Below are 8,986 nucleotides of genomic sequence, written 5' to 3'. Positions count from 1 at the left end.
CATGTGACAGCCCTTCAGATATTTGAAAGTAGATCTCCTATCTTCTCTCAGTCTCCTCTTTTCCAGGCTAAACACTCCTTCAACCGTTCCTCATCAGGCTTGGTTTTATCATCATCATCAACAACATCATGCATTTCTACCCCACCTTTTTCTCTAGGGAGCTCATGATGGCATAGACAGTTGTCTCCCTTCCCATTTAATTCCCACAACTCTGCGGCGTAGGTTTGGCTGAGAGGCAGCGACTGGCGCCCAGGTCACACCCAGTAAGCTTTGTGGCTGAGTGGGAGTATTTGAACTCTCGTCTCTCTCAGGTCCTAGTCTGACACTCTAACCACTACATTGGGGTCACCTCTGACCTAGCAGCTATGAGGACCAGGGCCTTTTCTGGTGGTGGCTTCCTCCTTGTGGGTCTCCCTCCCAAGAATGCCAAAAGACAAAGGCCTTTGAGGACCATTTGGGAGCCGAGCCGAGCTCTGTCTGTTCTGCAAGGCCTCTGTCTGAGCTGTCTGCTTCGATCCTAAATATATGCTTCATCTTCCCTCTGCAACCTTCGAGTTCCATTGTTTGACGGCGCCTTTGATTGCTTTATTGCTGCAATTTCCAAATTTTCAGGGAATCGTCTCCAGGTTGACTCATCTGCCAAGGAACCCCTGCGAATGGCAAGGGCTTCTGGGGAGACACTAGGTAGCTAGGAGTGTGAAACTCTCGTTGCTGGCACTGTTCGAACCAGGAGAGACCCTCAGAGTGGCCACTCCCCCACCCCTCAAGCACTCCCCCATGGCTGTGGGGTGTTGTTGTATTTTCATAGGGAAGATCAGCAGCCACAGGAAATGTTTCCGAGCAAAGCATCCCTGCCGTTGTTGATCTTCTCATTGAGGAGCCCCTGAGAAGGTTCCAATGAACCCCAGGGGTCCCCAGAAAACAGCTTGGAAACTGCTGCTTTTATTAGCTACCGCCTGGCTGATGGTGGATTTTAGAGCTCTATAGTTGTCTCTGTGAAACTATGGGGTACGAGCCACATGGAGGGCCTGCTGTCTGGAGACAACTCTTCCCAGAACCGCCCCCCCCCCCAAGGCTGAAGCTTCCCATTTCTGCTCCAGGGGGCCCTCCACCTTCCACTCTGAAACTGAACCCCAGAAGCAGGTCTGGGCAAGGCCTTGGACTCTGCTTGGGGCTCTGAAAAGACACAGACAGTCCAGCCTTGGGGCCCCAGATGTTGCTAGACTTCAAAACCCACCATCTTCAGCCAGCTTAGCCCAATGGGCAGGGGCGATGGGACTTGTAGGCACAAGGAACGGTTGAGGAAGTTGGGAATGTTCAACTTGGTGAAGAGAAGACTGAGAAGTGATATGATAGCCGTCTGGATAGCTCAGTTGATTAGAGCATGGTGCCGATAACACCAATGTCATGGGTTCGATAGCTGCATATTCCTGCATCCTCAGAGTCCCTCCCAAGTCTACGATTCTACGATTCTCTGATTCAAATATCTGAAGAGCTATCATATGGAGGATGGAGCCGGGGCAGACTTTGGTCATCTTTGGTAGCATGGCGTCCTGAGTGAGGCCAAAACTTGCCAGCCCCAAGTGGATCTTCCCAATTCTGGATCTTCTCAATTTGGTGACCCCACAGCTCACCAAATTGGGGCCCACCTGCATCACCCTTCATCTGACGGAGCAAGTGGATTCAAATCGCAAGGAAGACAACTCCATCTGAACACTAGGAAGAACTATCTGATGGTAAGAGCTGTTCTACAATAGGATGGAGTCCCTTGGAAGGTGGCAGACTCTCCTTCGCTGAAAGTTCCTAACCAGAGGTTGGGTGGCCATCTGTTGGGGGTTCTTTAGCTGGGTTTCCTGCATTGCAGGCAGTTGGACTAGATGACTCTTGGGGGTCAACTCTTCTAACTCTACAATTCCATGATTCTATGAAGCTACCGTCCAAGAGCCAGAACTTTGCTCCATCAAGATCAGTCTTTCCTGTCCTGGTGTGCCCATCCCCATATGTTTTGGACTACAGCTGCCAGCCAGGCATGTCCAATGGGAAGCCCCAAGTCAGAGGAAGCCTGATCTGGGCCAACCTGGCCTTGTGTTCTTCAATCTTGGCTCCAGATGTTGGTAGACCAACAGTGGGGAAGGGCAGAGCACATGCTTAGCATGCAGAAGGACCCAGGTTCAAACCCTGATAGCATATCCAGGTAGATCTGGGAAAGACTCCTCTTCTGAAACCCTGCCGCTGCCAGTCTGCGGACCTATGATTCAGCATAGGGTAGCTTCCTAGCCTTCTTGATCTAACCACTGTACCCACTTCCCTCGCAGCACCATCCACCACGGGCTTCCCTTCTTACTGTTGCGCCAACCTGCATTGTGACTCCTGTGTTGCAGGGGGTTGGTCTAGATGTCCCTCTGGGTGCCCTTCCAAGTCCACAATTCTATGATTCTATGAGCCACCAGTTATTTACATGACAGCCCATCAAACCAACAACCGTGTAGTTTTTAACCAGAAACCAGCTGGCTTCTTGGATCAGAAGCAAAGTTGATTTCCCATTCAGGGAACCCTGGAGAGCCCCCCCCCAAACCCCTTTCTCAAAGACCAGTCACAGCAGGGCACTGGCTTGCAGTGTCATGGGGAAACCCCCCACCCCCATGGGGGGAAGCAGTGGGGGCCACAGAACTCAGAACCCACTTTCTGCTGACAGTGGCCAACTTTGCGACCTGCCATTGCGCCTGTGCTTTATTTTATTTTGCAGCCGGGGAAAGACCAGCAGCTTGTCTGAGAAGGCAGATTCCCCCTTCTTTGAAAACGAGTACAGTACCGGAAAATCGAGGCCGGACTGCCACAAACACCTCCAAAGCGCCCCCTGCGCCTCATCAGTTGGCAACCACTCGTGTGCTGCCCCTTCGGGGAGAGAGAAGCCGGCTGTGCGATTTCTCCTTTCTCTGATGCCCCGAGATGGGCGGCACCACAGGGTCGCAAGTGCCCCCCCCCCGCAAACAGGCAGATCGCCCAGCCACACTTGTCACTAACAGCCGCTGTTATTTTCCTCCCAGAGATATTCACATGTATGTGGGGGGGACGGGACGGGACGACGACGACACACCGCTCCCCCAAACAATACTTTGCCCCTTCTGTGCCCTCCCAGATCCCCCCCAGTGCCCACCCTCCTAAAGATGTTTCTACCCCACCCCAGTTTTCTCTCTAATGGCACCTCCTGACATTGCCCCCCTCGCTCTTTTGGGTATGGGTCCTTCCTTCTGCGCCCCCTCCTCCCTCCTTCACCTGCCTCTCCCCCCCCTCCCCCCCCATTCGGTGCAGCAGCTGCAACGCTATAGATTTTCAATGCAAGACCCTCCTTGTCCCCGCCTCCCTCTCCCCTCCCTCTCCCTCTGCAGAAAGGGGGCCGGCGCTTTCTCCAGCCTCCCCCTCACTCTTCCTCCTCCTCTTCCTCCTCCTCATGCCAACACCCAGCCCGACCCTCGCGGCCCTGATCCCCGGCTGCCCCCCGCCTCTCCTTCCCTCTCCGTTCAAGTGCTGGGGGGGGAAAGCCCCCCCACCTCCCCTCCAAGGCACCGCTCCCGCGCTGCGCCCCGGCCTTTCCTGCCCGGCTCCGGGGAGGCGTTTCCACCACGCGCTCCTCCCTCTCCTCCTCCCCCCTCCTCTTCTCCCCCTCCCTCCCCAGCCCAACCCCGGTTCTGCGGGGCTGGAAAGAGCCGAGGAAGGAGGGAGGCTCGGCCCCTTCTGTGGCTCTGGGTCGCCCGGAGAAGCCACCGGGCCCCGCGCACCCCTCTGCGCCCCGCTCCGCAGCCATGGCGGAGCCCAGCTAAGACGCCCTTCGGGGGCCACGGCGCTCCGTCCCCCACCACCCCACCCTCCCTTTGCGGATCTCGCCGCCAGACGCGCCTTTGTTTGTGGATTCCGCCGATGGAGCCTGCGAGGAGTCGGCCCGGAGGGGCCCCCTAGGGCTCCCCCTCCAAGGCGCCCCCAAGGCGGAGTCCCTTTGGCGCAGGGCGGGCGGCGGCGCAGCCCCTCTGGACGCGGCCGCGCTGCCCAGCCGAAAGGATGAGCCCACCTCCCGTCGGGTGACACCCCGCTGCACCCCCAAAGGTAAGGGAACCCCCTCCTGTCTTTTCCTCCAAGGAGAAGGGGGAGCGGGGAGGGAGGGAGGAAGACGAAGGCCGCCGGGGCGACATTTGCGCATGGTGGATAGATGGATGGAAGGATGGATGGAGGCTGGAGAAGGGGAGGGGCTGGGTGAGGGTTGATGTGATGAAGCCCAGGTTGGCAACGGGAGGCTTTGCCAAAAATGCTGGGGAGGTGGGGGGGGGGTTGTTATATCTGGGGCTGGTATTCCTTGAGATGGGTGGAATGATAATGTCTCTTCGGTCGCCTGGTGCCAGAGGTTATGCTTGTTGGGGGAGGGGCTGGGTGGGGTGGCAGCTTTGCCAGAAAATTGGGGGCGGGGGGCCACCGGGTTAGTGGGTGAAGGGGCTTGCTTCGTGACATCGGAAGAGGGGCTAGACGGGGTTTTATTTCCCTCTCCTCTGCTGCAAATGATTGGGGATGGGGAGGTGTTTTTTGCAGTTTGGGGAGGGGGCTGTTAGTCCTGGCGAGGTTTTGGGGGAGAACAGATGGGGGCGTTGGGCTCAAGCGGGAGCCAGCCTCTGAAGTGTCGCTGCCGCTCTGCTTTTGAACCCTGCGGTGCCAGGCAGGGACCCTGGCACTCTGGTGGGCACCAAACCGGTGTCCTCTCTCCCCTTAGCACCAGAGTGCTTGGATCTGGAGCAGGCAACCTGGGTTGTTTGCCCTTGTGCCAAAGATCGGAGATTTCTCTCTCTCTGTGTGTGTGTGGCTTTTTTTAGAGGGGGCCACATTGGTGGATCTAGGGGGCGCTGAGATGCCCAAGTTGTCTCTTTGGCTCGGTTCAGTCTCTTTGGCGCGATTCAGTCATCCTCCACCCCCAGCCCAACCCGCCGCCACTTGGGGCTGGCAAAACCGATTCTGTCTCGGAGAGCTGTGCCACTGCTTCTGCCGCCAGACTCTGGGGGTGGCAGCTGGTTGGGAAGTGGGGAAGCTCTGCCAGGCAACAGAGGGACTATTCTTTTCCCTTGGCACCTGCCAGCGGGGGCAGCTGGCACCCCCTGCTTCTGTCCAAGGTGTTGAATTTCAAAGCCACCCTCTGCTGCATCCTGATGGGACACACACACACACACACACCTGAACTGGAAAGCATCTCACTCACTGAGGAAAGACCCTCTTGATGGAGCTGAGCAATGCCAGGAAGGGGAAACAGACCCACTCTTCTTCATTCCCCTCCCCGCTTTTTCTTTTCTGGACCTTATCTGTGGGAACATCTGCCAAAGAATTCCCAGCCTCTGTGCAGCCAGGTTTTGATGGTTAATTGTGCTCACCTGAGGGTGAATTATTAGATTAATGGTGGGTCTCTATTACGTGGTTTTACACTCCCTCGGAGATGCACAACTCACCCCACTCTTGCCCCAATTTGGGATCCGGGTGTCCCCAGGGACCTTTCACAACTGGACTGCAGGCAGTATTATTTTCCAGGGTTCCCCCCCCCTCCCGGCTCCCTCCCTCCCTCTCCCTCTCCCTCTCCACAAGTTGGTCTGTCTCCTGCCCTCCAGGTTGATGAATGATGCTTTTCTCTCTCTTTTTGCAAACGGGGATGAAGGATGGATGCTGGGCTTTGAGCGCGCATCAAATGGAGCTTCGCTCGTTTGCCTCGAACGCCTGACCGCCTCATCGCTCCTCTGTAAAGCTCCTGGACATACGGAATGCTCATTCGCCCGCTGTCATTCACACTGCCAAATGCACACATATGCACATACACAATGCACGCGCCGAGTTGCAGAAGGAAGCAGCCACAACCCCCCCTCTCCCACGCCCTGCTGAGGGGGGGGAACAGACACCTCCAGATACTTGACGCCCGGCCAAGAACAGCCCTGCACACTTAAGTACACACATATTAAATATGCACGCTTTATGACACACCCGCGTGCATTTAGAGAGGGGCCTGGGAGCAAGTATGGCAGAGAGGCCTGGGGAGTGCCATTATTTATGTACATCAGCAGCAAGGTCCTCTCGCAGCAGGGAATGGAAACCTGTGCCCACCCCCTTGGATGCCGTCAGACTACAATACCAATCGCCCATGACAATAAGCCCTCCTGACTGGGGCTGATAGGAGCTGGAGTCCCCACCCCTACAGAAGCAATAAACAACCCTCCCCAAACAGGTCTCTGTCCCAAAGAGCTTACAATATGATAGAGGGCTATTGGTGGCTATTTTCAATACTTTATTGCAGTCCAAAGACCACAAAACGATTTCAAAACAAGATACAGTTGAAACGACCAGGCAGACAGATGGAAGAAGCCAAGGCAATTATTTTGTTTTACTTAGGGCATAATGGTTTTTGTTTCTTATAACCTCAGAAAGAAACTTTGGTGGCTATTAGTCATGATGGCTATGCTCTGCAGGTAGCAATGCTTCTGAGTACCAGTTGCTGGCAACTACAGGAGGGCAGAGGGCTCTTGTGGTCGGGTCCAGCTTCTGGGTTTCCCATTGGGGCATCTGGTTGGCTCCTGTGAGAGCAGGGGGCTGGACTAGGTGGGCCATTGGCTCGATCCGGCACCTGGGGTCTTGTTATGTTCTTGTGGAACCTCCAGGTCCAGAGGCAGTCTATCCGGATTCCTAGGTTCTTTGGGGCATTTGGCCCCTGTAAGAGCAGGATGCTGCCTGGAGCAGAAGGCCTTTCTTGCGTTCTTATTGTGCATTTTCACAGAGAGGGAGGATGGAGAGAGTTGGGGCTGCATAAATGATATCTGGCTAATCTCCTTGATGCGTACTCAGAAGTGTCCCTGTCGGCGCTAGTGGACGCTCAGACAGGTCTGCACTCCTGCAAGCGATGAGCTGGAAGGAAGCACACTTGACGCCGAGTGACACTTCCAGGCATGATCCTTGGCAACAAATATATGCAGGGATTTTTGTGCACCTGGTTGCCTGTCGCCTGTCACTCCCACACTTGTTGGCTGACATCTCTGGGCACAGGCGAACTCAATGACTGCACGCAGGTAGGGCTTCTCGAGCTTAGTCCTGCTCCATGCCACCGTCTGTTTAGCCTGGAGAAGAGGGGTGACATGAGAGCCTTCTCCAGATATCTGAAGGGCTGTCCCATGGAGGATGGAGCAAGCTTGTATTCTCCTGTTCCCGGAGCGGAAGACCCGAACCGACGGATTCAAGCAACGGGAAAGGAGATTCCGACTCAACATTAGGAAGAACTTTCTGGCGGGATGAGCCATTCGATGATGGAAAGGGCAACCTCAGAAGGAGGGTAGACTCTCCTTCCCTGGAGGGTTTTTAACAGCCATCGATAAACTATGGAACTCGGTCCCATGGGGAGCAGTGATGGCCACCAACCTGGATGGCTTTAAAAGACCAATTCATGGAGGAGAGGCTGCTGTTGGATACTAGACAGTGATGCTTCTGAATGAAGAGAGGGCTCTCACTTCCTGCTTGAAGGTTTGCCATTGGGGCACCTGGTTGGCCACTGTGAGAACAGGATGCTAGACTAGACGGGCCACTGGTCTGATTCAGCAAGCGTCTCTTATGTCCTTACGAAAGTTAGATCCCCATTGCGTTGGGCTAGATTCCCCTCTAGAGACTGGCCAGAGTCATAGAGGATACACACATGGATAGCACATAGTTAAACTGTGGAACTCATGGCCACAGGAGCTGGTGATGGTCACCAACTTGGATGGCTTTAGATGAGGATAATTATTATTAATAGGTCAGTCGGTAGAGCATGTGACTCTTAATCTCAGGGTGGTGGGTTCGAGCCCCACGCTGGGCAAAAGGATTCCCACATTTCAGGGGGTTGGACTAGATGACCCTTGTGGTCCTTCCCAACTCTACAGTCTTATGATTCTATGAAGGCTATCAAGGGCTAATAGCCACAATGGCTCTGCTCTGCCTCCGAATGCCAGTTCCTGGAAACCACAGGAGGGGAGAGTGCTGCTCTTGTGGCTGGATCCTGCTTGCCCTGTTTCGCGTAGGCATACTGGCTTTCATGGGCCAGGGCCTGATCCAACAGGCTTTCCTTATGCTCTCACGGAAGCCAGTGGGAGCTTCGCTGTGCATGGCTGCGTCTTCTTTAGAAGACCGCATGACAGTTACTGTGCGGCCGCCAGGCTTGTGCGCGCGAGTGTGTGTTTGATCCCCAGGTGTGAAATGTCATATTCCGTTTGTGTTATCCGTTTGGCGAGCAAGCAAGAAAACCCACTACAAGGAGGGAGAGGGGCAGAAAAAGAAGTGTGTGGGGGGGAAGGCAGCCAGGTCTTCAAAAACTTGTGCCATACGTATTTATTCTTTGCATACACGGCTCCCTCCCTCCCTGTTTTATGCCCACAACAACCCTGTGAGGTAGGTGGGGCTGAGAGGCAGGGAACTGGCCCAGTGGACTTCATGGCCAGGTAAGGGATTTGAACCCTGCTCCAACAATCTACTTGCAGGGGGTTGGACTAGATGACCCTTGGGACCCCTTCCAACTCTACAATTCTATGATTCTACACTGCACCGCCTCTCTCTTGCCTCGCTCTTTCCAATGTGGGTTAGAAAGAAGAGATTCAGAGCAGTGACGGAGGCTTGCAGGTGTCAGAATTGGGACTTGGGGACTTGTGTGCTGCAGGAGAGGCCTCACCCTGGCCTCCTGGCCTGCGGCGTTTGTTCTGCTCCCCCAGCCTAACCGCAGGGCGAGGAGAAGGCAGGCGGCCGCAGATGGTGCTGCCGGGACTCGTCTGCCTGTTCAGGACATATGTCCTTTCTTTTCCTCCTGAGAAGGCTGCCATGTGCTGTAGCCTAGATTCTCCACCTAGATTTGGGCCGTTGGAAAAAAACAAAACACAAAAACGATCCATTGGCGCCTTGCAAACAGCTGCTTCTCTTATGCAAACAGCGCTGCAAAGTCCGTCCAGGTACCCTG

At 55.1% G+C, this 8,986-nt stretch overlaps 1 protein-coding gene across 1 annotated transcript in view; it reads left to right on the top strand.

Moving 5' to 3' along the window:
* Nucleotides 1-3,550: 3,550 nt before the first annotated feature.
* LOC118087143 (leucine-rich repeat and fibronectin type III domain-containing protein 1) overlaps nucleotides 3,551-8,986 on the top strand; it is a 104,189-nt gene continuing 98,753 nt past the window's right edge. Inside the window, exon 1 of the mRNA XM_035119520.3 lies at nucleotides 3,551-4,101. The gene's annotated coding sequence lies outside the window, so the exon portion shown is untranslated. The remainder of the gene's footprint in view (nucleotides 4,102-8,986) is intronic.

The sequence above is a fragment of the Zootoca vivipara genome, chromosome 6, assembly GCF_965207765.1.
Source record: "Zootoca vivipara chromosome 6, rZooViv2.hap1.1, whole genome shotgun sequence".
Taxonomy (NCBI): Eukaryota; Metazoa; Chordata; class Lepidosauria; order Squamata; family Lacertidae; genus Zootoca; species Zootoca vivipara.
The sequence above is the reverse complement of the archived record's forward strand: the minus strand, read 5'-3'. Positions and strand labels throughout refer to the sequence as shown.